The following is a 23,474-nucleotide window of genomic DNA, read 5'->3' as shown; positions in this document are numbered from 1 at the left end:
GCCAGGTTCATGGCACCATGGCTGGCTCTGCTACACAGGAGGGCAGGAAAAAGAGGGGCAGAGCTATAGAGATAGGGGTCTCAATAGTAAAGGGAATAGGCAGGCATTTCTGCGGAGGCAAACGCGAATGGTCAGAACATGGAATACAGGAGTTGGGACGTCTTGCTGAAGCTGTACAAGACATTAGTAAGGCGACACTTGGAATACTGTGTACTGTTCTGGTCACCCTAATATAGAAAGGATATTATTAAACTAGAAATGATTTACTAGGATACTACCTGGACTTGATGGTTTGAGTTATAAGGAGAGGCTGTTTTTCCCCGGAGCCTAGAAGGCTTAGGGGTTATCGTAGAGGTCTATAAAATAACGAGGGGCATAGATAAGGTAGATAGTCAACATCTTTTCCCAAAGATAGGGGAGTCAAAAACTAGAGGGCATAGGTTTAAGGTGAGAAGGGAAAGATCCAGAGGGGCAATATTTTCACACAGAGGGTGGCGAGTGTCTGGACGAGCTGCCAGAGGCAGTAGCAAAGGCGGGTACAATTTTGTCTTTTAAAAAGCATTTAGACACATGTCGGAAAGCAGGGTATAGAGGGATATGGGCCAAATCCGGACAATTGGGACTAGCTTAGTGGTCAAAAGCTGGGTGGTACGGACAAGTTGGGCTGAAGGGCCTATTTTCATGCTGTAAACCTCTTTGACTCTAGTAACTAATTATAAAAGAGGACATATTGTAAAGATCCTTCCTTTTTGTTCCCTTATTTCCATTTTATTTTCTTTCTGCTGTTACATTTTTGATCCATTATGTCATGTATTTAATTGACCAATGACTTTCAGACAAAGTGGCCTGTACCTTTAATTCAAGCAGTAGTTTGCAGTAGGAGAGATCAGTGATGACCTGGTTTGGCTGATGGCCAATGAAAGCCTAAGGCGGTGCTCTGCCCAATAAAAGGTGATGATTGGATCTGATCCCACTGAGATGTTTGTCAGAGTCACAAGGCTAGTTTTGCTTTCAGTTTGAACCAGCAGTCCTGAGGAAGGATTGCTGTTCTCTCCCCTTTCCTCCAGAAAGCTGCTAAAAGAGGTGAACATTCCAATCTTGATGCCACAGAGACTCTGACTGAATCGATCTACAGGAAAGTCATTAAGGGCTGTAGACAGAGACAAGGGGCTGGATTCTCCATGTGAAAACGCCAAAATTGCGAAACGCGATGGCCAGAGAATCGGCTCCGACGTGAACTCAAACCCGACGCCGGTTTCTCGCCGAAACAACATTCTCCGGACCCCCGAAAACGACAAAATCACGGCGCCCGCCGTGCGGCCCGGAAGTACAGTATGCATCTCATTATTCATTAGGCATCTGTAATTCAGCGCCTCGGATGCCGTGTTTCTAATGTGCTATCAAAAATCGTGAACCTGGAGTGCTGGCTGAGGCAGCTGTGAGAGGAGGTAGGAGGTAGTGTGGGGGGACTGCGGGCTCCTGGATCGGACACCGGCCGTGCTTCCTGCGGGGAGATGGGGGGGGGGGGGGGGGGGGGGGAGAGAGGGGAAGGGGGGGCGGAGACAGGCCGAGAAGCCTGGGAACCCCCGACAGGACAGGGGCGGTGCCCAGGCACCAAACGCCATTACGGTGGCCATCTTGCTAGCCACCCACCCCGGCCCCTGGGTGAACGCAGACAAAATGGTCGAATGGGTGGGTGACCCCCCCCCCCCCCCCCCCAAGCAACACCCACCAGGGGACCATCCATGGCCACGCCGATGGCAGCTGTAGCCACCTGGGTTGGCCACTTCCCGACTTAAAATGGAGATCCGCAAAGAATGCAGGGAAATTCAGTCAAGCCAGGAAAAACTAGCAGGTGCAAAGTTCCTGTGCATTAAAACTTGCAGAAACCCAGACAGCACTGTAACTCACAGCCATCTGCATATTAATGAGCGATCCCTGGGAACAATTGAAACATTTAAGGTGAATAAGACCAAGCCAGACTCCTCGGCGCCAGCAGGAGCCAAGACAAAGGAAAGCCAACGGACACTCAGGGACCACCCAGCGATCAGGGAACGGCTCCAGTATTGGAGAAATTTATCTAAGTGATCGGAACGTAGTCCAATCACTTGGAACCAGATAAGGGGTCCGCTCCGAACGGCGCAAAGCCCCTGGGGACTATAAAGTAGAGCCCCCAAATTCGTCCTCCTTGGCAGGGTTACTCAGCAGCGCGAAACAACCCTTGGCCTGCCTAGCTGCCGCATCAACCAAGTAAGTCTCCAGTCAACGCATGCTACGAGATAGGCGCTCCTAGCTACCAGTCCATACCAGCTTTTGAATCCTGCAGACTCAGAATCGAACGAAAGTCCATTTTTTCCCCTGACCTGGTGGGCCAGTCCCAAAGCTAAATATAGGCCTTCTAGTGTTAGAGATAGTGTAGTAAGTAGAGTTTTATGCATGAGTATGGCAGGGGGGTGGGCACGGGAGCAATAGGTCAGAAGGTGAGAGCATTGAGGGAGAACTAGGGAATAGGGACAGTGTGGCTCTGAGGCAGAGCAGACGGGGAGAAGTTGCTGAACACAGCGGGTCTGGTGGCCTGAAGTGCATATGTTTTAATGCAAGGAGCATTACGGGTAAGGCAGATGAACTTAGAGCTTGGATTACTACTTGGAACTATGATGTTGTTGCCATTACAGAGACCTGGTTGAGGGAAGGGCAGGATTGGCAGCTAAACGTTCCAGGATTTAGATGTTTCAGGCGGGATAGAGGGGGATGTAAAAGGGGAGGTGGAGTTGCGCTACTTGTTCGGGAGAATATCACAGCTATACTGCGAGAGGACACCTCAGAGGGCAGTGAGGCTATATGGGTAGAGATCAGGAATAAGAAGGGTGCAGTCACAATGTTGGGGGTATACTACAGGCCTCCCAACAGCCAGCGGGAGATAGAGGAGCAGATAGGTAGACAGATTTTGGAAAAGAGTAAAAACAACAGGGTTGTGGTGATGGGAGACTTCAACTTCCCCAATATTGACTGGGACTCACTTAGTGCCAGGGGCTTAGACGGGGCGGAGTTTGTAAGGAGCATCCAGGAGGGCTTCTTAAAACAATATGTAAATAGTCCAACTAGGGAAGGGGCGGTACTGGACCTGGTATTGGGGAATGAGCCCGGCCAGGTGGTAGATGTTTCAGTAGGGGAGCATTTCGGTAACAGTGACCACAATTCAGTAAGTTTTAAAGTACTGGTGGACAAGGATAAGAGTGGTCCGAGGATGAATGTGCTAAATTGGGAGAAGGCTAATTATAACAATATTAGGCGGGAACTGAAGAACATAGATTGGGGGCGGATGTTTGAGGGCAAATCAACATCTGACATGTGGGAGGCTTTCAAGTGTCAGTTGAAAGGAATACAGGACCGGCATGTTCCTGTGAGGAAGAAAGATAAATACGGCAATTTTCGGGAACCTTGGATGACGAGTGATATTGTAGGCCTCGTCAAAAAGAAAAAGGAGGCATTTGTCAGGGCTAAAAGGCTGGGAACAGACGAAGCCTGTGTGTCATATAAGGAAAGTAGGAAGGAACTTAAGCAAGGAGTCAGGAGGGCTAGAAGGGGTCACGAAAAGTCATTAGCAAATAGGGTTAAGGAAAATCCCAAGGCTTTTTACACGTACATAAAAAGCAAGAGGGTAGCCAGGGAAAGGGTTGGCCCACTGAAGGATAGGCAAGGGAATCTATGTGTGGATCCAGAGGAAATGGGCGAGGTACTAAATGAATACTTTGCATCAGTATTCACCAAAGAGAAGGAATTGGTAGATGTTGAGTCTGGAGAAGGGGGTGTAGATAGCCTGGGTCACATTGTGATCCAAAAAGACGAGGTGTTGGGTGTCTTAAAAAATATTAAGGTAGATAAGTCCCCAGGGCCTGATTGGATCTACCCCAGAATACTGAAGGAGGCTGGAGAGGAAATTGCTGAGGCCTTGACAGAAATCTTTGGATCCTCGCTGTCTTCAGGGGATGTCCCGGAGGACTGGAGAATAGCCAATGTTGTTCCTCTGTTTAAGAAGGGTAGCAAGGATAATCCCGGGAACTACAGGCCGGTGAGCCTGTAGTTACTGGAGAGAATTCTTAGAGACAGGGTCTACTCCCATTTGGAAGCAAATGGACGTATTAGTGAGAGGCAGCACGGTTTTGTGAAGGGGAGGTCGTGTCTCACTAACTTGATAGAGTTTTTCGAGGAGGTCACTAAGAAGATTGATGCAGGTAGGGCAGTAGATGTTGTCTATATGGACTTCAGTAAGGCCTTTGACAAGGTTCCTCATGGTAGACTAGTACAAAAGGTGAAGTCACACGGGATCAGGGGTGAACTGGCAAGGTGGATACAGAACTGGCTAGGCCATAGAAGGCAGAGGGTAGCAATGGAGGGATGCTTTTCTAATTGGAGGGCTGTGACCAGTGGTGTTCCACAGGGATCAGTGCTGGGACCTTTGCTCTTTGTAGTATATATAAATGATTTGGAGGAAAATATAACTGGTCTGATTAGTAAGTTTGCAGACGACACAAAGGTTGGTGGAATTGCGGATAGCGATGAGGACTGTCTGAGGATACAGCAGGATTTAGATTGTCTGGAGACTTGGGCGGAGAGATGGCAGATGGAGTTTAATCCGGACAAATGTGAGGTAATGCATTTTGGAAGGTCTAATGCAGGTAGGGAATATACAGTGAATGGTAGAACCCTCAAGAGTATTGAAAGTCAAAGAGATCTAGGAGTACAGGTCCACAGGTCATTGAAAGGGCAACACAGGTGGAGAAGGTAGTCAAGAAGGCATACGGCATGCTTGCCTTCATTGGCCGGGGCATTGAGTATAAGAATTGGCAAGTCATGTTGCAGCTGTATAGAACCTTAGTTAGGCCACACTTGGAGTATAGTGTTCAATTCTGGTCGCCACACTACCAGAAGGATGTGGAGGCTTTAGAGAGGGTGCAGAAGAGATTTACCAGAATGTTGCCTGGTATGGAGGGCATAAGCTATGAGGAGCGATTGAATAAACTCAGTTTGTTCTCACTGGAACGAAGGAGGTTGAGGGGCGACCTGATAGAGGTATACAAAATTATGAGGGGCATAGACAGAGTGGATAGTCAGAGGCTTTTCCCCAGGGTAGAGGGGTCAATTACTAGGGGGCATAGGTTTAAGGTGAGAGGGGCAAGGTTTAGAGTAGATGTACGAGGCAAGTTTTTTACGCAGAGGGTAGTGGGTACCTGGAACTCGCTACCAGAGGAGGTAGTGGAAGCAGGGACGATAGGGACATTTAAGGGGCATCTTGACAAATATATGAATAGGATGGGAATAGAAGGATACGGACCCAGGAAGTGTAGAAGATTGTAGTTTAGTCAGGCAGTATGGTCGGCACGGGCTTGGAGGGCCGAAGGGCCTGTTCCTGTGCTGTACATTTCTTTGTTCTTTGTTCTTTTGTTTGAGTAGTGATTGACTGTGTATAACAAATGTGTTTTGATTTGAATCTTACTAATTGGTGTGTCGAGTTATTGATCAGGACTTGAACTTGAACCTCGTGGCGGTATCATAAAGATACCTGGCGACTCTAGAGCAAAGGTTATAGAAACAGAGCAAATTAAGTAAAGACACAACGAGCAACAAATTAAGAGCCAACCAAAGTTAGCAACATTTACTGGCGACATTCTGACGGGACCCGACTTAGAAGTGGCCTGACCACTCCGGGAGAACCCAACATTTTAATTGAGAATCCAATTTGGAACAGAAAAACCACAAGTGTTCAAGCAGTTCTGATAATACATGCGTAACTAACAAGGCTATAAAGTAAAACTGATAGATTTTTGTTGCGAAAAACTGTCGGGAGTTTGTATTCCGGAAAATAGCGAACGCCATACCCGTGTTTACAGCACCGCCTTAGTACCCCTCGTTCCAAATTTAAAAAGAGAGCATTCAGAAAGGAAAAATAGCAATGAAGGCAATGGAACGCCTTATGAACCCCCAGGAATTCGAGGTCGCAGTGACCAGCAGCAGAGTAGGACAGTGTTCCGTTTGGGAAGAAGAGATCAGAAAATATCTCAAAGGGAAAGGATGGCCCCATTGGAGTGAATTCTGTGATAATGAGGAAACAGGACCCGGGAGTATAGGACATACTTGCTGGGAGAACCTGTCAGAGATCCATAAGAAAAGCTTAGGGAAAGCTCGCAAGCCGTTGGCAATTGTGTCCTGTCTGGCACAATTGCGAGGCACAGAGGAGGTCGTTCGGACGCTCCGCAAAGAGATAGAAGAGAGACATCGAATGAGCAAGGTCAATGTTAGTGAGATCGAGAGAGAGAATATAGAATTAAGAAGGAAGTTGGCAGCAAAGGACGGAGAGGTGGATGATGCCAAGTGGGCACACCAGTCTTGTCTAGCGCATCTGAGCAGCTTCCAAACCCAATATGAGAAGGCCTATCAGGGCACGCAACGTGCAACGAGACAGAGAAACAGGTAGAGGCATTGCAAAGGCAGTGCAGCGATCTAAAAGCAGCATTAAGAGCACTCCATGCTGCCACCACGAAGCACAGACAAAGCTCAGTGGATCATTCAAAATGCAGGAAGCAGATTGCGGAACTGCAGTCTCTGCTTTCAGTGCAAAATGGGTTTCAGAGCACCTTTGGATCCCAATTAGATGAGGAAGACGGCCCTGATTGGCAAGAATTAAATGAATTAAAGAATGAATTAAATAGGTATGTTCAGGGAACATGTGCGCAAAGAAAGCCCCAAAGGAGAAAAGCATCCCAACCCCCCACAGAGCAGATAGATCAGGCACCCATGAATCCAGTAACTACCCACCGCACAGTCACATCGGAAGGAAACACAGAATTCCTTTACACCACCCCCTTAACCGTGACCCAATTACGGGACGCGTGCGAAAAGATCACACCATTCCTCCCCACCTCAGACCCCCACCACTTCTTTGCTAGAGTGAAGCAGCAGGCTACCATGTATGGCCTGAATGAGCGTGAGCAAGTGAAGCTCACAGTTTTAAGCTTAGACCCTTCGGTTGTAGCAGCCCTTCCCGACCCACAGAATGTAGGAGGAGGCACCCTTGCAGAGATGCACACGGCGATCCTAGATGCGATCGGCTATAACAGAGGTGACCCAGTAGAAGGCTTGAATAAGTGCAGGCAGAAGAAGACAGAACACCCCACAGCGTTTGCTGGATGCCTGTGGATCCATTTTACAGCCATTTTTGGAAACTTAGACCGTGCTCATTTGTCCCCAGACAACATGGCCGCACCCTTATCTCCCATGCCACAGAGGCAGGACAAAAAGCCTGTACCAATTATGACCCCTTGGAAGAAGGGCACAACGAAAAATGGGTTTTAAAAAGGTTGTCCCGCTCTTGGGAGCAATCTGTCCACAACAAACCCGCAATTAGAAAACCCGAAGAACAGCAGGCAGAGGCAGATATCCAAGCAGTTAAAGCACACCATAACACCGCATGGGTGAACGAAGCCAGGAACAGCCCCCCACAGAAACCACAGGAGTGTTACAACTGTGGACAATTAGGTCACTTGGCACGATAGTGCAATGCCCCACAAAAGCCACAGAGAGCCCAGCAGGCAGGCGCTCTGAATAATAACAGGACAAAGCCCATACATAGTGTTCAGACCAGATAGACATGAACGGAACTGACTGATGGTGTTCGGGCTTCCCCACCTGGGTCTGTGACACCCTTTGGGATAGGTCCGGCCAACCAGTTGTTGCAGCGAAAATACGGGGACAGCCCATCGAATTTCTCTGGGACACCCGCACCACAATTAATTCCTCCACCATGTTCCAAAAAGACACGTGGCCCACTACAGCCACAATCACCCTCAGCGGTTTCACAGGCCACTCACAACAGGGACACATCACAGCTACTGTACCCATTCAAATTGGCAATATTACAACAAGACACCTCATAGTTTTGGTCGATCTGGACCACACAGCAGAACATATTTTGGGCATTGATTTCATGAACTGTTTAGCTGTTTAGCACAGGGCTAAATCGGTGGCTTTGAAAGCAGACCAAGGCAGGCCAGCAGCACGGTTCGATTCCCGTAACAGCCTCCCCGAACAGGCGCCGGAATGTGGCGACTAGGGGCTTTTCACAGTAACTTCATTTGAAGCCTACTTGTGACAATAAGCGATGTCTGCAAAATGACAAAGTCAGCAAGAGCCCCTGCAACGCTCACAGTAGGTGAGTATGTAAACAAGATTAGCGCAGTCGGCGATTTTTGGTTTGACCCGACCACGATTAGTGCAGACAAACAGGTTAGGGCAGTTCTTCAGAAGAACAGACCGCATTTGTAAGTCATAAACATGACTGCGGCAGAATGGCTGGTTCGGTTCAAATAATAGGACCGGACCCTAGACCCCAGAAGCAATACGGATTTCCCCAAGAGGCAGAGGGAGAAATCTCAAAGGTTATTGACAGCTTATTAGAACAAGGCGTACTTAGATCGGTAGCCTCTACTAATAATGCCCCAATTTGGCCAGTGAGAAAGCCCGATGGATCATGGTAACTGACCATCGATTACCGGGAACTCAACAAAGTCACCCCCGCAGCAGCACCCACGGTAGCCACAAGTCCCAAGACCATGCTCAAACAGGGACTCAACTCACAATATTTTACGGTTTTGGACATCAGTAACGGATTCTGGTCCATTCCATTGGCAAAAGCGTGCCAATACAAATTTGCCTTCACGTTTAACGGTCAGCAGTACACGTGGACATGCCTTCCACAAGGATTCCACAACTCCCCTTCCATTTTCCACCGACAGCTGGAAAATGGTTTATCAAACTTTTCTCGCCCCGAATGTCTGGTCCAGTATGTGGACAAAGAACAAAGAAATGTACAGCACAGGAACAGGCCCTTCGGCCCTCCAAGCCCGTGCTGAACATGCTACCTGACTAAACTACAATCTTCTACACTTCCTGGGTCCGTATCCCTCTATTCCCATCCTATTCATGTATTTGTCAAATGTCACTATCGTCCCTGCTTCCACCACCTCCTCCGGTAGTGAGTTCCAGGCACCCACTACCCTATTACTGCAGACAGACACCAAGGCAGAGCACATCGAGCTTCTGTCCGAACTCCTGGAACTCCTACAGCAAATTGGATGCAAAGTAAACCCCCAAAAAGCCCAAATTTTGGAAAACAAAGTGGTATATTTGGGAACGATTATCACACACGGTAAACGCGAGATCGAGCATAAAAGAATGGACTCGATTGTCAAATTCTCCCTTCCCCAGAATGTTTCCGCCCTCCGGTCGTTTTTAGGACTGGTTGGCTATTGCCGAAACCATATTGACAGTTTCGCCACCAAAGCAGCACCCCTCTCGGAACTCCTAAAGAAAGGAGCACCTTGGGAATGGCTTCCGCAGCACACGGATGCTGTAGATGTTTTGAAGCGCGCACTCATTGCAGCCCCCGCACTACAGGTTCCAGACCTGCTTTCCCCCTTTGCTATAGAGATAGCTAGCACAGAGCGACCCTTTCGGCCATGCTCCTCCAGGAACGGCACGAACAGTTAAGACCTGTGGCTTACGCGTCCAGAGTTTTAAATCCTGTGGAGCAGGGATTTTTGGCCTGTGAAAGGCACCTGCTCGCAGTTTTCTGGCCAGTTCAATACTTCTCATATATCACCGGACTAAACCCCATCACAATCCTCACAGAACACACCCCCACCCAACTTTTACTAGACGGACAACTTGAGGACGGTACAGTATGCCAGATTAGAGCAGCCGGATGGACCCTTCTTTTGCAGGGACGGGACATCACTGTTAAAAGGACCAAGACCCACATTTTCCTAGCCGACAGCTCCAGTACCCAGGCACCCCCCACGAATGTGAAATCATCTCACCACACCGCAATCTATGGAATTCCTTGCCCAGTGAAGCAGTGGAGGCTCCTTCATTAAATGTTTTGGGGCAGCACGGTAGCATTGTGGATAGCACAATTGCTTCACAGCTCCAGGGTCCCAGGTTCGATTCCGGCTTGGGTCACTGTCTGTGCGGAGTCTGCACATCCTCCCCGTGTGTGCGTGGGTTTCCTCCGGGTGCTCCGGTTTCCTCCCACAGTCCAAAGATGTGCCGGTTAGGTGGATTGGCCATGATAAATTCCCCTTAGTGTCCAAAACTGCCCTTAGTGTTGGGTGGGGTTACTGGGTTATGGGGATGGGGTGGAGGTGTTGACCTTCGGTAGGGTGCTCTTTCCAAGAGCCGGTGCAGACTCGATGGGCCGAATGACCTCCTTCTGCACTGTAAATTCTATGATAATCTATCTATGATAACCACAACACAGGCCCCTTTATCGCGAAAGCACCCCCCAAAAAGATAGGTAATTCACCGCAGAGCCCCCAGCACACAGACACGTGCGCACCTTTGAGAATCTATGTGGATGGTTCTTCCACTGTATTAAATGGGAAGCGCATTACAGAATGCGGCATCTATGTTGAAGAAATCTCCTTAAAACTGCCAGGACACTTAGGCGCGCAGGCGGCAGAACTAGCAGCCATTGCGTACATCATAGATCGCCCAGATTCCTTCCCCAGCCCAGCAGACATATACTCGGACAGCCTCTATGTCTGTAACAGCCTCACAGAATTCCTACCCCTGTGGAAAGCAAGAGGATTTGTTTCCGCGGACGGAATACCCCTCCCTTCAGCCCCATTGCTCCGGCACATTTTGGATAAAGCACAGGACAGGATTTTTGGCATTATTAAAGTCCGAAGTTACCACCGTTCCTCCCCACCTGGAAATGTAAAAGCCGACGCACTGGCTAAAGCTGGTTCCAGACATGGACATTTTTGGAACCCCCCCAAAAGCGCCCCAGTGAATGCAGTTCAGGTCTCACAGACTAATATCGAGGATTTAGTGCAGGCTCAGAAGCAAGATAGTAATTTCAGGGAGATTTTAAAAGGAAACTTTCCAGCCCCATACGATAGGTTTAAAAATGCACTGACCACACATGACGGTGTGGTCCTAAAAGACACCCTTTATGTGGTTCCTGAACAGGACAGGAATCAGCTTATTTGTTTGTCCCATGATAGTCATGGGCATCAGGGAACTGACCCCACTACAGCCCACCTCAGGCAGCTCTGTTGGTGGCCGAATTTAAAAGAAGACGTCACGCACTATGTGTAAAATTGCCTTATCTGTGCCCAAAACAATCCGGACAGATACGCAAAAACAGCTCAGCTCATCCACACTCACCCCGTTAATGGCCCCTGGACTAACCTCCAGATTGATTTTATAGGACCATTGTCCCCTTCCAGGAATGGTCACAAGTACGTGTTAGTTGTGAGACACGTTTACGAAATGGGTAGAAGCATTCCCATCTAGAACAAACACGGCAAAGACTACCACTAAGATTTTAACCCACCACATCTTTACAAGATGGGGACTCCCCCGCAGCATTGAATCCGACCAAGGTTCCCATTTTACAGGACGTGTCATGAAGAACGTCCTCACGATATTTGGCACTACCCAAAAATTCCACATCGCATACCACCCCCAGTCACGTGGTATCGTGGAGCAAATCAATCGGACCCTAAAGGCAACCCTCAGGAAAATGGTCCAACAAAACAGCACCACTTGGGATTCAGTCCTCCCTTTTGCACTAATGTTTTTGCATAACACTGTTTCGACATCTACAGGGTACACCCCACACACTCTCATGACCGGACGCCCCATGAAAGGCACAGAATTTTTATTAGGACTTGACTTGACCAGCCCCGAAGTGACGGCCCTCACACACGAGAACGCAGTGAAACAACTAGTTGAGAATGTAAAAATGGCTCAGTTAGCAGCCGCAGTAAAATTAGGCTCCAGGAAGAAACAGAGCAAGGCCTGTTTCGACAAGACAGTGTATGCGACTAAGTTTGAAGTAGGACAGCAGGTCATGCTCTCCATTTACAACCCCAGCACGTTCCTGTCACCCAAGTATTCGGGTCTGTACTCCGTTGCGGACAAAGTAAGCCCCTCCGTTTAGAAGATTAGGTACCCCAAAGGGAAGACCGCCTAGTTTCATATTAACCAGCTCAAGGCACATGGCTCGCAGTCTAACCACGCACACCACGTCATGCTCGACGCAGCAGACCACCCCCCCGTCCACAGCCAACGTATCCCTACCCTCCCCCAACACGCCCACCCCATCCACGACTCTACCTCGACTCTACCCCCGAACTCTAGACTCCGCCCCGGAACGCCCAGACAGCAGCAGCAGAGACAGCGACTGTGACACCGACAATAGCCACAGCACGCCTCCCTACTATCCCCATGCAACAGGCCCCACACACCCAGCAAATCTGAACACGATTCGAGTGATCCCTTCTTGATCACATTCCTTAACAAACCTCACTAAAGACCACCGCCCTACCATGACGACCCCGACTCCGTCCCCACAGAATTAGACAACTATTTGGCACCATGGCAATTCGTACAAGCTCATCCGAAACGACGAGATGGATCCCAAGTCACACCATGCAGCTTTAGCAACACTCATCCATTCAAGGGTATGGCATCCGGGAGAAGAAGATGACATTGAGTCGGACTCCCAAAACGAGAACCCCTTTGCGATCCTGTTCGCAACTGATAACTGAGGTGTCAAAGAACAAAGAACAAAGAAATGTACAGCACAGGAACAGGCCCTTCCGCCCTCCAAGCCCGTGCCGACCATGCTGCCCGACTAAACTACAATCTCCTACACTTCCTGGGTCCGTATCCCTCTATTCCCATCCTATTCATGTATTTGTCAAGATGCCTCTTAAATGTCACTATCGTCCCTGCTTCCACCGCCTCCTCCGGTCGCGGGTTCCAGGCACCCACTACCCTCTGCGTAAAAAACTTGCCTCGTACATCTACTCTAAACCTTGCCCCTCTCACCTTAAACCTATGCCCCCTAGTAATTGACCCCTCTACCCTGGGGAAAAGCCTCTGACTATCCACTCTGTCTATGCCCCTCATAATTTTGTATACCTCTATCAGGTCTCCCCTCAACCTCCTTCGTTCCAGTGAGAACAAACCGAGTTTATTCAACCGCACCTCATAGCTAATGCCCTCCATACCAGGCAACATTCTGGTAAATCTCTTCTGCACCCTCTCTAAAGCCTCCACATCCTTCTGGTAGTGTGGCGACCAGAATTGAACACTATACTCCAAGTGTGGCCTAACTAAGGTTCTATACAGCTGCAACATGACTTGCCAATTCTTATACTCAATGCCCCGGCCAATGAAGGCAAGCATGCCGTATGCCTTCTTGACTACCTTCTCCACCTGTGGTGCCCCTTTCAATGACCTGTGGACCTGTACTCCTAGATCTCTTTGACTTTCAATACTCTTGAGGGTTCTACCATTCACTGTATATTCCCTACCTGCATTAGACCTTCCAAAATGCATTACCTCACATTTGTCCGGATTAAACTCCATCTGCCATCTCTCCGCCCAAGTCTCCAAACAATCTAAATCCTGCTGTATCCTCCGACAGTCCTCATCGCTATCCGCAATTCCACCAACCTTTGTGTCGTCTGCAAACTTACTAATCAGACCAGTTACATTTTCCTCCAAATCATTTATATATACTACAAAGACCAAAGGTCCCAGCACTGATCCCTGTGGAACACCACTGGTCACAGCCCTCCAATTAGAAAAGCATCCTTCCATTGCTACTCTCTGCCTTCTATGGCCTAGCCAGTTCTGTATCCACCTTGCCAGCTCACCCCTGATCCCGTGTGACTTCACCTTTTGTACTAGTCTACCATGAGGGACCTTGTCAAAGGCCTTACTGAAGTCCATATATACAACATCCACTGCCCTACCTGCATCAATCATCTTAGTGACCTCCTCGAAAACCTCTATTAAGTTAGTGAGACACGACCTCCCCTTCACAAAACCATGCTGCCTCTCACTAATACGTCCATTTGCTTCCAAATGGGAGTAGATCCTGTCTCGAAGAATTCTCTCCAGTAATTTCCCTACCACTGAAGTAAGGCTCCCCGGCCTGTAGTTCCCTGGATTATCCTTGGTACCCTTCTTAAACAGAGGAACAACATTGGCTATTCTCCAGTCCTCCGGGACATCACCTGAAGACAGTGACGATCCAAATATTTCTGTCAAGGCCTCAGCAATTTCCTCTCCAGCCTCCTTCAGTAGTCTGGGGTAGATCCCATCAGGCCCTGGGGACTTATCTACCATAATATTTTTTAAGACACCCAACACCTCGTCTTTTTGGATCTCAATGTGACCCAGGCTATCTACACACCCTTCTCCAGACTCAACATCTACCAATTTCTTCTCTTTGGTGAATACTGATGCAAAGTATTCATTTAGTACCTCGCCCATTTCCTCTGACTCCACACATAGATTCCCTTGCCTATCCTTCAGTGGGCCAACCCTTTCCCTGGCTACCCTCTTGCTTTTTATGTACGTGTAAAAAGCCTTGGGATTTTCCTTAACCCTATTTGCCAATGACTTTTCGTGACCCCTTCTAGCCCTCCTGACTCCTTGCTTAAGTTCCTTCCTACTTTCCTTATATTCCACGCAGGCTTCGTCTGTTCCCAGCCTTTTAGCCCTGACAAATGCCTCCTTTTTCTTTTTGACGAGGCCTACAATATGTCTCGTCATCCAAGGTTCCCGAAAATTGCCGTATTTATCCTTCTTCCTCACAGGAACATGCCGGTCCTGAATTCCTTTCAACTGCCACTTGAAAGCCTCCCACATGTCAGATGTTGATTTGCCCTCAAACATCCGCCCCCATTCTATGTTCTTCAGTTCCCGCCTAATATTGTTATAATTAGCCTTCCCCCAATTTAGCACATTCATCCTAGGACCACTCTTATCCTTGTCCACCAGTACGTTAAAACTTACTGAATTGTGGTCACTGTTACCGAAATGCTCCCCTACTGAAACATCTACCACCTGGCCAGGCTCATTCCCCAATACCAGGTCCAGTACCGTCCCTTCCCTAGTTGGACTGTCTACATATTGTTTTAAGAAGCCCTCCTGGATGCTCCTTACAAACTCCGCCCCGTCTAAGCCCCTGGCACTAAGTGAGTCCCAGTCAATATTGGGGAAGTTGAAGTCTCCCATCACCACAACCCTGTTGTTTTTACTCTTTTCCAAAATCTGTCTACCTATCTGCTCCTCTATCTCCCGCTGGCTGTTGGGAGGCCTGTAGTAAACCCCCAACATTGTGACTGCACCCTTCTTATTCCTGATCTCTACCCATATAGCCTCACTGCCCTCTGAGGTGTCCTCCCGTAGTACAGCTGTGATATTCTCCCGAACCAGTAGCGCAACTCCGCCTCCCCTTTTACATCCCCCTCTATCCCGCCTGAAACATCTAAATCCTGGAACGTTTAGCTGCCAATCCTGCCGTTCCCTCAACCAGGTCTCTGTAATGGCAACAACATCATAGTTCCAAGTACTAATCCAAGCTCTAAGTTCATCTGCCTTACCCGTAATACTTCTTGCATTAAAACATATGCACTTCAGGCCACCAGACCCGCTGTGTTCAGCAACTTCTCCCTGTCTGCTCTGCCTCAGAGCCACACTGTCCCTATTCCCTAGTTCTCCCTCAATGCTCTCACCTTCTGACCTATTGCTCCCGTGCCCACCCCCCTGCCATACTAGTTTAAACCCTCCCGTGTGACACTAGCAAACCTCGCGGCCAGAATATTTATGCCTCTCCGGTTTAGATGCAACCCGTCCTTCTTATACAGGTCACACCTGCCCCGGAAGAGCTCCCAGTGGTCCAGATAATGGAATCCCTCCCTCCTACACCAGCTGTTTAGCCACGTGTTTAGCTGCTCTATCTTCCTATTTCTAGCCTCACTGGCACGTGGCACAGGGAGTAATCCCGAGATTACAACCCTCGAGGTCCTGTCTTTTAACTTTCTGCCTAGCTCCCTGAACTCCTGCTGCAGGACCTCATGCCCCTTCCTGCCTATGTCGTTAGTACCAATATGTACAACGACCTCTGCCTGTTTGCCATCCCCCTTCAGGATGCCCTCTACCCGTTCGGAGACATCCTGGACCCTGGCACCAGGGAGGCAACATACCATCCTGGAGTCTCTTTCATGTCCACAGAAGCGCCTATCTGTGCCCCTGACTATAGAGTCCCCTATTACTATTACTCTTCTGCGCTTTGACCCTCCCTTCTGAACATCAGAGCCAGCCGTGGTGCCACTGCTCTGGCTGCTGCTGTTTTCCCCTGATAGGCTATCCCCCCCGACAGTATCCAAAGGGGTATACCTGTTCGAGAGGGGGACAACCACAGGGGATTCCTGCACTGACTGCCTGCCCTTTCTGGTGGTCACCCATTTCTCTGCCTGCACCTTGGGTGTGACCACATTTACATAACTGCGATCTATGACGCTTTCCGCCACCTGCATGCTCCTAAGTGCATCCAATTGCTGCTCCAACCGAACCATGCGGTCTGTGAGGAGCTCCAGTTGGGTGCACTTTCTGCAGATGAAGCCATCCGGGACGCTGGAAGCCTCCCGGACCTGCCACATCTCAAATCAGAGCACTGCACCCCTCTAACTCACATTGCGTCAATTAATTAAAATTAAAATTTAATTTTTTTATTTTTTTTTAATAAATATTTTTTTTAAATTTCAAAGTTACTGTTAACTGTCCAGATGATGTTTTAAAAAGAACCGCTTGGGAGAAACAGTGTCCTTTCTGATGGAACCTGCAGCATGTTTGTTCAATGTTTGTTCGTTGATGTTATCGTTAAGTGTAGTTTGTCCCAGACAATAGTTCAGAGGAACTAGTCTGTAGACAGAAAATTGGTAAAGGTACAAGTGTGTCCCAGACAATAGTTCAAAGGAACTAGTCTGTCGGCAGACAACAATCATAACTACTCTCCTGAATCGAAGGTAATCACGAGAGACAGCTCCACGACGACCACATCCTTACCGGTTGCTCAGGCAGTGGAGATACGGCATTGATCTCCGCCCTGCGTGAGGACCCCCCTCTGGTCAGCTACGCTCGGGTAGAGCACATACGGCATTGATCACCGTCCTACCCAGGGATTCCATCCAAATCTTACCCGCCGCAGCCCATACGCACCCCATTTTGGCTCGATTATGTTCAAAATTCTTTCGTTTGGTTTTAGGAACCCTTAGGATTGCTTCCCTATGCTATTTACATCCTCAAACACTAGGATGGTAAATGACACAGGCTGCGAGACGGCTCGCAGTACGGCAGAATGAGGGAGTCACACATGGTGACAAATTATAAAGGGAAATTGGCACTAAAAGACAGACATGCTAATGTACAAAGATATTAAACAAGATGGTAACAGAAACTATGCTTGATCTCCAGAATTCCAGAAGCTCCAGGAAAAGAGGAGACAAAAAGGAAGAGAAGGAAAAGAAGAGAACAATGAAGACGGCATACGTGTTTTTCGTTATAATGTATATGCGGTTACGCGTGGACGCGAACCCCATGACCCCAACCCCCCAAGGCCGTCAATGATTCAGTTCCCCGTAGCACCCAGAGCCCAGTAACAACGCACCATCATGGTGTGATAGCTTTATAACATGGTACTCCCTTTCATACGTAATTGAATCCCTTTTAGTATTGACGATATTCTGCAGCATCGTGCAGACTATCCGCATGAGAAAATGGCGAAGGAGAGCCTACCGCTCTCGCACCCCGGTAGACAGGATGAGATCCCCTATTTTCGGTTTTCACCAGGCCCCCGAACCCCTTGATCTACAATAAAGGACATTCGTTCGTGTCATTTTGTGAATAAAGACAACTGAGATTGTACAACTCTGAGCTTGACCGCCAAGCCAGAGGAAAATGTGAATGCTGCTATTATTTTTGTATTGTTAGGAAGTTAGTATGATTGGATGTTTAAGTGAGTGTAGTTTATGGATGATAGTTAGAGGTACCGTTTTTAAAAATGTTGTAATGTATGCCCCTGTTGTGACATAGCGCCACTTAGAATTGTTAGTTAAAAATTTTCATACATAGTTATGGTCAGTGTAGAGGCCATGGAAGAGTGCTCGCTGGGTCAGGGCGTGAAGACAACGCAGTTATGTGATCCATCACGCTTCGCGTTAGGGATCACAAGGAGGGCGTGTAGCCACTTGGGTTGGCCACGTCCCGACTTAAAATGGAGACCCGTAAAGAATGCAGGGAAATTCAGTCAAGCCAGGAAAAACTAGCAGGTGCAAAGTTCCTGTGTATTAAAACTTGCAGAAACCCAGACAGCACTGTAACTCACAGCCATCTGCATATTAATGAGCGATCCCTGGGAACAATTGAAACATTTAAGGTGAATAAGACCAAGCCAGACTCCTCGGCGCCAGCAGGAGCCAAGACAAAGGAAAGCCAACGGACACTCAGGGACCACCCAGCGATCAGGGAACGGCTCCAGTATTGGAGAAATCAATCCAAATGATCGGAACATAGTCCAATCACTTGGAACCAGATAAGCCCCGAACAGCGCAAAGCCCCTGGGGACTATAAAGTAGAGCCCCCAAGTTCAATTCGTCCTTCTTGGCAGGGTCACTCAGCAGCACAAAACAACCCTTGACAGTGACCTGCCTAGCTGCCGCATCAACCAAGTAAGTCTCCAGGCAATGCACGCTACAAGATAGGCGCTCCTAGCTACTAGTCCATACCAGCTTCTGAATCCTGCAGACTCAGAATCGAACAAAAGGCCATTTGTTCCTCTGACCTGGTGGGACAGTCCCAAAGCTAAGTATAGGCCTTCTAGTGTTAAGAGGTAGTCTAGTAAGTTGAGTTTTATGCATGAGTAGTGATTGACTGTGTATAATAAATGTGTTTTGATTTGAATCTTACTAATTGGTGTGTCGAGTTATTGATCAGTACTTGAACTTGAACCTTGTGGCGGTATCATAAAGATACCTGGCGACTCTAGAGCAAAGGTTTATGAGCTGACGGAAAGACTACCTAACAGACATTTACAGATCAAAAACTTTCTCCGCTAGGAGACAACAGAGGTACTCTAGGGCCACGAGTGGCACAATGCTGGACAAAGTGCTGGAGGCGGACGGTATGGAGAAGGATGACTGTTAGAAAAGGCGAGGACATCACTAGATGAAGCAACACAGTAATGAGAGGATGAACTAGGGACAGAGTTGGGTGGGGACTCTGGAGCAAAGCACTGAGCAGGGCCAACTCCACTTCCTCCTGCTCAAGGTTAAGCCTCAGTTCAAAGTGGTGCACAGAGCATACCTAACCAGAACCCGAAATAACAGGTTCTTTCCGGAGGTGGAGGACAAGTGTAAACGGTGCCAGGGAGGCCCGGCCAACCACACCCATAAGTTCTGGGCCTGTCCCAGGCTTGTCGAGTTCTGGACAGCCTTCAGGAAGCCAGGTTCAATTCCCAGCTTGGGTCACTGTCTGTGTAGAGTCTGCACATTCTTCCAGTGTCTGTGTGGGTTTCCTCCGGGTGCTCTGGTTTCCTCCCACAAGTCCCGAAAGGCGTGCTATTAGGTGAATTGGACAGTCTGAATTCTCCCTCCGTATACCCAAACAGATGATGTACTGTGGCGACTTGAGGATTTTCACAGTAACTTCATTGCAGTGTTAATGTAAGCCTACTTAGCATAAGAACATAAGAACTAGGGGCAGGAGTAGGCAATCTGGCCCTTCGAGCCTGCTCCGCCATTCAATGAGATCATGGCTGATCTTTTGTGGACTCAGCTCCCGCCTGAACACCATAACCCTTTATTCCTTTATTCAATACTATACTTGTGACATTAGTAAAAATTATTAGATTATTATTATGGGGGTGAGGGTGGAGCCATCCCCAAGAGGCAGTCTTCGGGGTTTTGGATCAGCCAGAACATCAAATGGGGAAGAGGACCGACACCCTTCCGTTTGCTTCTCTCATCGCACGCCAGAGATTCTTGCACGGCTGCAGATCAACAGCACCACCCACAGCTGCAGGCTGGCTGGCAGACCTGTCGGAATTTCTCCATCTGGAGAAGATCAAATACACAATCCTAGGGTCGGACAAGGGCTTCCACAAAGCCTGGGGGCTATTCATCAGCCTGTTCCAAGAACTGTTCGAGGCTAATAGCGATAGGAAGGGAAGGGGTGTGGGGGCGCCAGTGAGGCCAGCTAGGAGCACACAGAGCAGATAGGAACAAGGGGAGGGGGGTACAGCAAGGGAGGAACCCAGGGAAAAGGGGACATGGGAAAAGACAGAGGAGTGGGCCAGAAGGCACACCCCAACAAAGCCATAGGGGCAACAGTAAAATAAATTGTACATACGAACCATCTTGCTCACCTAATGTGTAGTGTACACATTCAATAAAATTCAATAAAAATATTTAAAATAAAATTAAAAAAGACAGGGGTGTTAGGGATAATCTCCAATGTTTGGCTATTGTAAATTGTATCTGGTCTACACAGACTTAGTTTATTTTATATTGTATAAAATGAAAAACTGAATAAAAACATTTTAAAAAAAGAGAATACACCAGTTATTGGTGATTAACAGGTGTAATTTAAAAAAAAATAAACAAGGCAGTTTGACTCTGATTGAGAAAGGCATTGCCCTGTGGTTTGAGCCAGCGAATGAGTATCACTTATTTTGTTTAGCTGAAACAGATGTGATGAGTGCACGTTCGTTTGGTCGGCAAAGAACAGGGTCCTGTGTACTAATATATGTAGCTTCCAGTACAAGCAAATGCACCACACCGAGCCCAACTGATATTAAATTGGCTTCAGTATAATTTTTAGCACACGGAGGATTATTTAGCAAATGTTGTACAATCGCAGAATCACATCTAATGTTGGACATGGTCACAGACTGGCTGAGTACAGTCACACTGGTACTGAAATTCATATTCCACATTTGTACTACACCCTCTTCTCATACAGTATAAAGTTTTGTTTCCCCAAAATGAGTTTCCTCGATCATCCTGATGAGTGCAAGACAAAAAGATCTGACAAAAATGCATCTTTTCAGCAATGCTTAAGTATCATATGAGATAGGAGCCAACAAAACAGGGCTACAAAGGATGCAAAGACAGGTTACAATGCATGTATGCAAATGTACAAGTGTAGTGAATAAGATTGGGGATTAAAAATGCAAATAGCCATGTGGGAATATGGTGTAGTGGCCATTACAGAATGTGGTTTAAGAATTGGACACTGAATATTCATGAGTACAAAGGTTGAAGAAGTTGGGTTTGTTCTCCTTGGGGGGGGGGGGGGGGGGGGAGGAGGAGGTGGAGGCGAAATTTGATAGAGGTGTACAAGATTATGACAGATTTATAGGATAGACAAAGATAAATTGTTCCCATTTGCAGATGACACATGGATGACACATGGACATTGGAGGGGGACAAGTGGGATTGCTCTACAGAGAATTAATATGGACTTGATAGACCAAATGGCCTCATTCTGGGTCAGTGTGTCTATCACTCTTCTTCAATTGCTGCCACAATTTACACACATTGGCCCCAATCTCAATGGAACAAAACAAGAACAAAAAACTGATCATGGTTTTCTTAACTATTTCTGTTGAACACTGGTTTCCAAACTCATACGTGACATTAAGGTTACGGCAGTTGTGCAAAGGAAAACAGTGCTATTCCTGAGTACGTGGATAGGTTGGTGGAATAGGTAGATATATGGCAGGTGAAATTCAAAATCGAAAAGCATTAGTCAATACATTTTGGTAGCAAGTATGGGAAGAGTCAAAATAATCTAAGTGGTACTATTTTATACAGGGGAGAAGAGGGCGGAATGGCAGCACAGTGGTTGAAGCACTGTTGCTTCACAGCGCCAAGGACCTGGGTTCGATTTACGGTTTGGGTCACTGCTTGTGCAGAGTCTGCACTTCTCCCAGTGTCTGTGTGGGTTTCCTCCGGGTGCTCCGGTTTCCTCCCACAAGTCCCGAAAGACATGCTGTTAGATGAATTGGACATTCTAAATTCTCCCTCAGTGTACCCGAGCAGGTGCCGGACTGTGGCGATTCGAACATTTTCAAAGTAACTTCATTTGCAGTATTAATGTAAGCCTACTTGTGACACTAATAAAGATTATTATTATTAGATATCTTTGGAGCGGGAAATATTTGAAGGCAGCAGGAGGCAAGCAATTAAAGCATACAAGATCCTTGGCTTTATAAATAGTGGCACAGAATACAAAACCAGGAAGTTATATGAACACTTCGGCCCCTGCTGGAATATTGCATTTGATTCTGGGCATCACACTTTCGGAAAGAATGTGTGGAGAGGGTACAGAAAACAATAAGGGTCTTTATGACCTGAACATCAAATGTAACATTACATTTCTGATGCCTTGGCTGATAGCACTGTTCATGCTTCAGAAGAGAAACAACAGCAGGCAGGTCTGGCAAGGAGAACCTGCACATGTGGACTGACAGGGCGATAGCATGGGCATGCTGAAGTATGGGGGAAGCTTACAGAGTGGGCACATAGTGATATGATTTGATGCACAATTCTGTTAGTTTGAATCTTCCAGGTCCAATTACCAAGTCCCAACTAACCAGGTTTTTAGTTACATGTTAAAGTGCCAACAGGCGAGGTGCTTTTGACTTACTTTTGTTTTTGCAAGGTTGTGAAAGTGTGGCAGCACGATGGCGCAGTGGTTAGCACTGCTGCCTCATGGCACTGAGGACCCGGGTTGGATCCCGACCCCCGGGTCACTGTCTGTGTGGAGTTTGTATGTTCTCCCTCGTCAGTGTGGATCTCACCCCCACAACCAACTATGTGCAGGGTAGATGGATTGGCCACGGTAAATTGCCCCTGAATTGGAAAGAAAATGAATTGTGTACTCTAAATTTTAAAAAATGTGGAAGTGTGTTCTGAAAGATTTTTTGGTGACTTGTTGAATTTTGAAGTACCCTGCAGCAGGGAATAGTTGTAGTCCACTCATTCCCAGTGACTCATCAAGTGCTAATCTCAACTCTGAATGAGCCTCTTAAGATATGCACTTTGCCAGTATGGTCCTTGTTCATCAATTGTTATGTCCTGGACAACCACTTGCACAGGACACATTGACAGCAAGAACTGAACCCCAGGTTACAGAGCATGAGCGGCAGCTTAAGTCATTATGGAGCATCCATGTGGCTGAAGATTTCTGGAGAGCATTTTTCCAGAGGTGGTCACTTTGCTGCTTAAGGGAGTTCATGCAGGGCCTGTCAGACAGTCAAGCAGGAGCAGGCAGGATATGCAGGATCTCAGAGTGCATCTCCTCCTCTAACTAACCAGTATTCAACGGTTCTCTGGGAGTGTAGCCAGGGCCAAATCCATGCCACTCACAACAGGGACACATCACAGCCCCTGTACCCATTCAAAACGGCAGCATCACCACCAAGCACCCCATAGTTTTAGTCGATCTACCCCGCACAGCAGAACACATTTTGGGAATTGACTTTATTAATTCCCACAACCTATCCTTTGATCCAGTCAACCAATGTGTCTGGAGAATGGCAAAATCCA

At 47.7% G+C, this 23,474-nt stretch overlaps 1 long non-coding RNA gene across 1 annotated transcript; it reads left to right on the top strand.

Annotated features, from left to right (window-relative positions):
* Positions 1–1,014: 1,014 nt before the first annotated feature.
* On the top strand, positions 1,015–18,830 carry LOC140425800 (uncharacterized). The gene is made up of 2 exons (XR_011948015.1): positions 1,015–1,332; positions 17,341–18,830. It is a non-coding gene; the product is annotated as an uncharacterized lncRNA (long non-coding RNA).
* Positions 18,831–23,474: the final 4,644 nt, after the last annotated feature.

This window comes from Scyliorhinus torazame, chromosome 6 (genome assembly GCF_047496885.1).
Source record: "Scyliorhinus torazame isolate Kashiwa2021f chromosome 6, sScyTor2.1, whole genome shotgun sequence".
Classification (NCBI taxonomy): Eukaryota; Metazoa; Chordata; class Chondrichthyes; order Carcharhiniformes; family Scyliorhinidae; genus Scyliorhinus; species Scyliorhinus torazame.
Note: the sequence above shows the minus strand (reverse complement) of the source record. Positions and strands in the feature narration are given on the sequence as shown.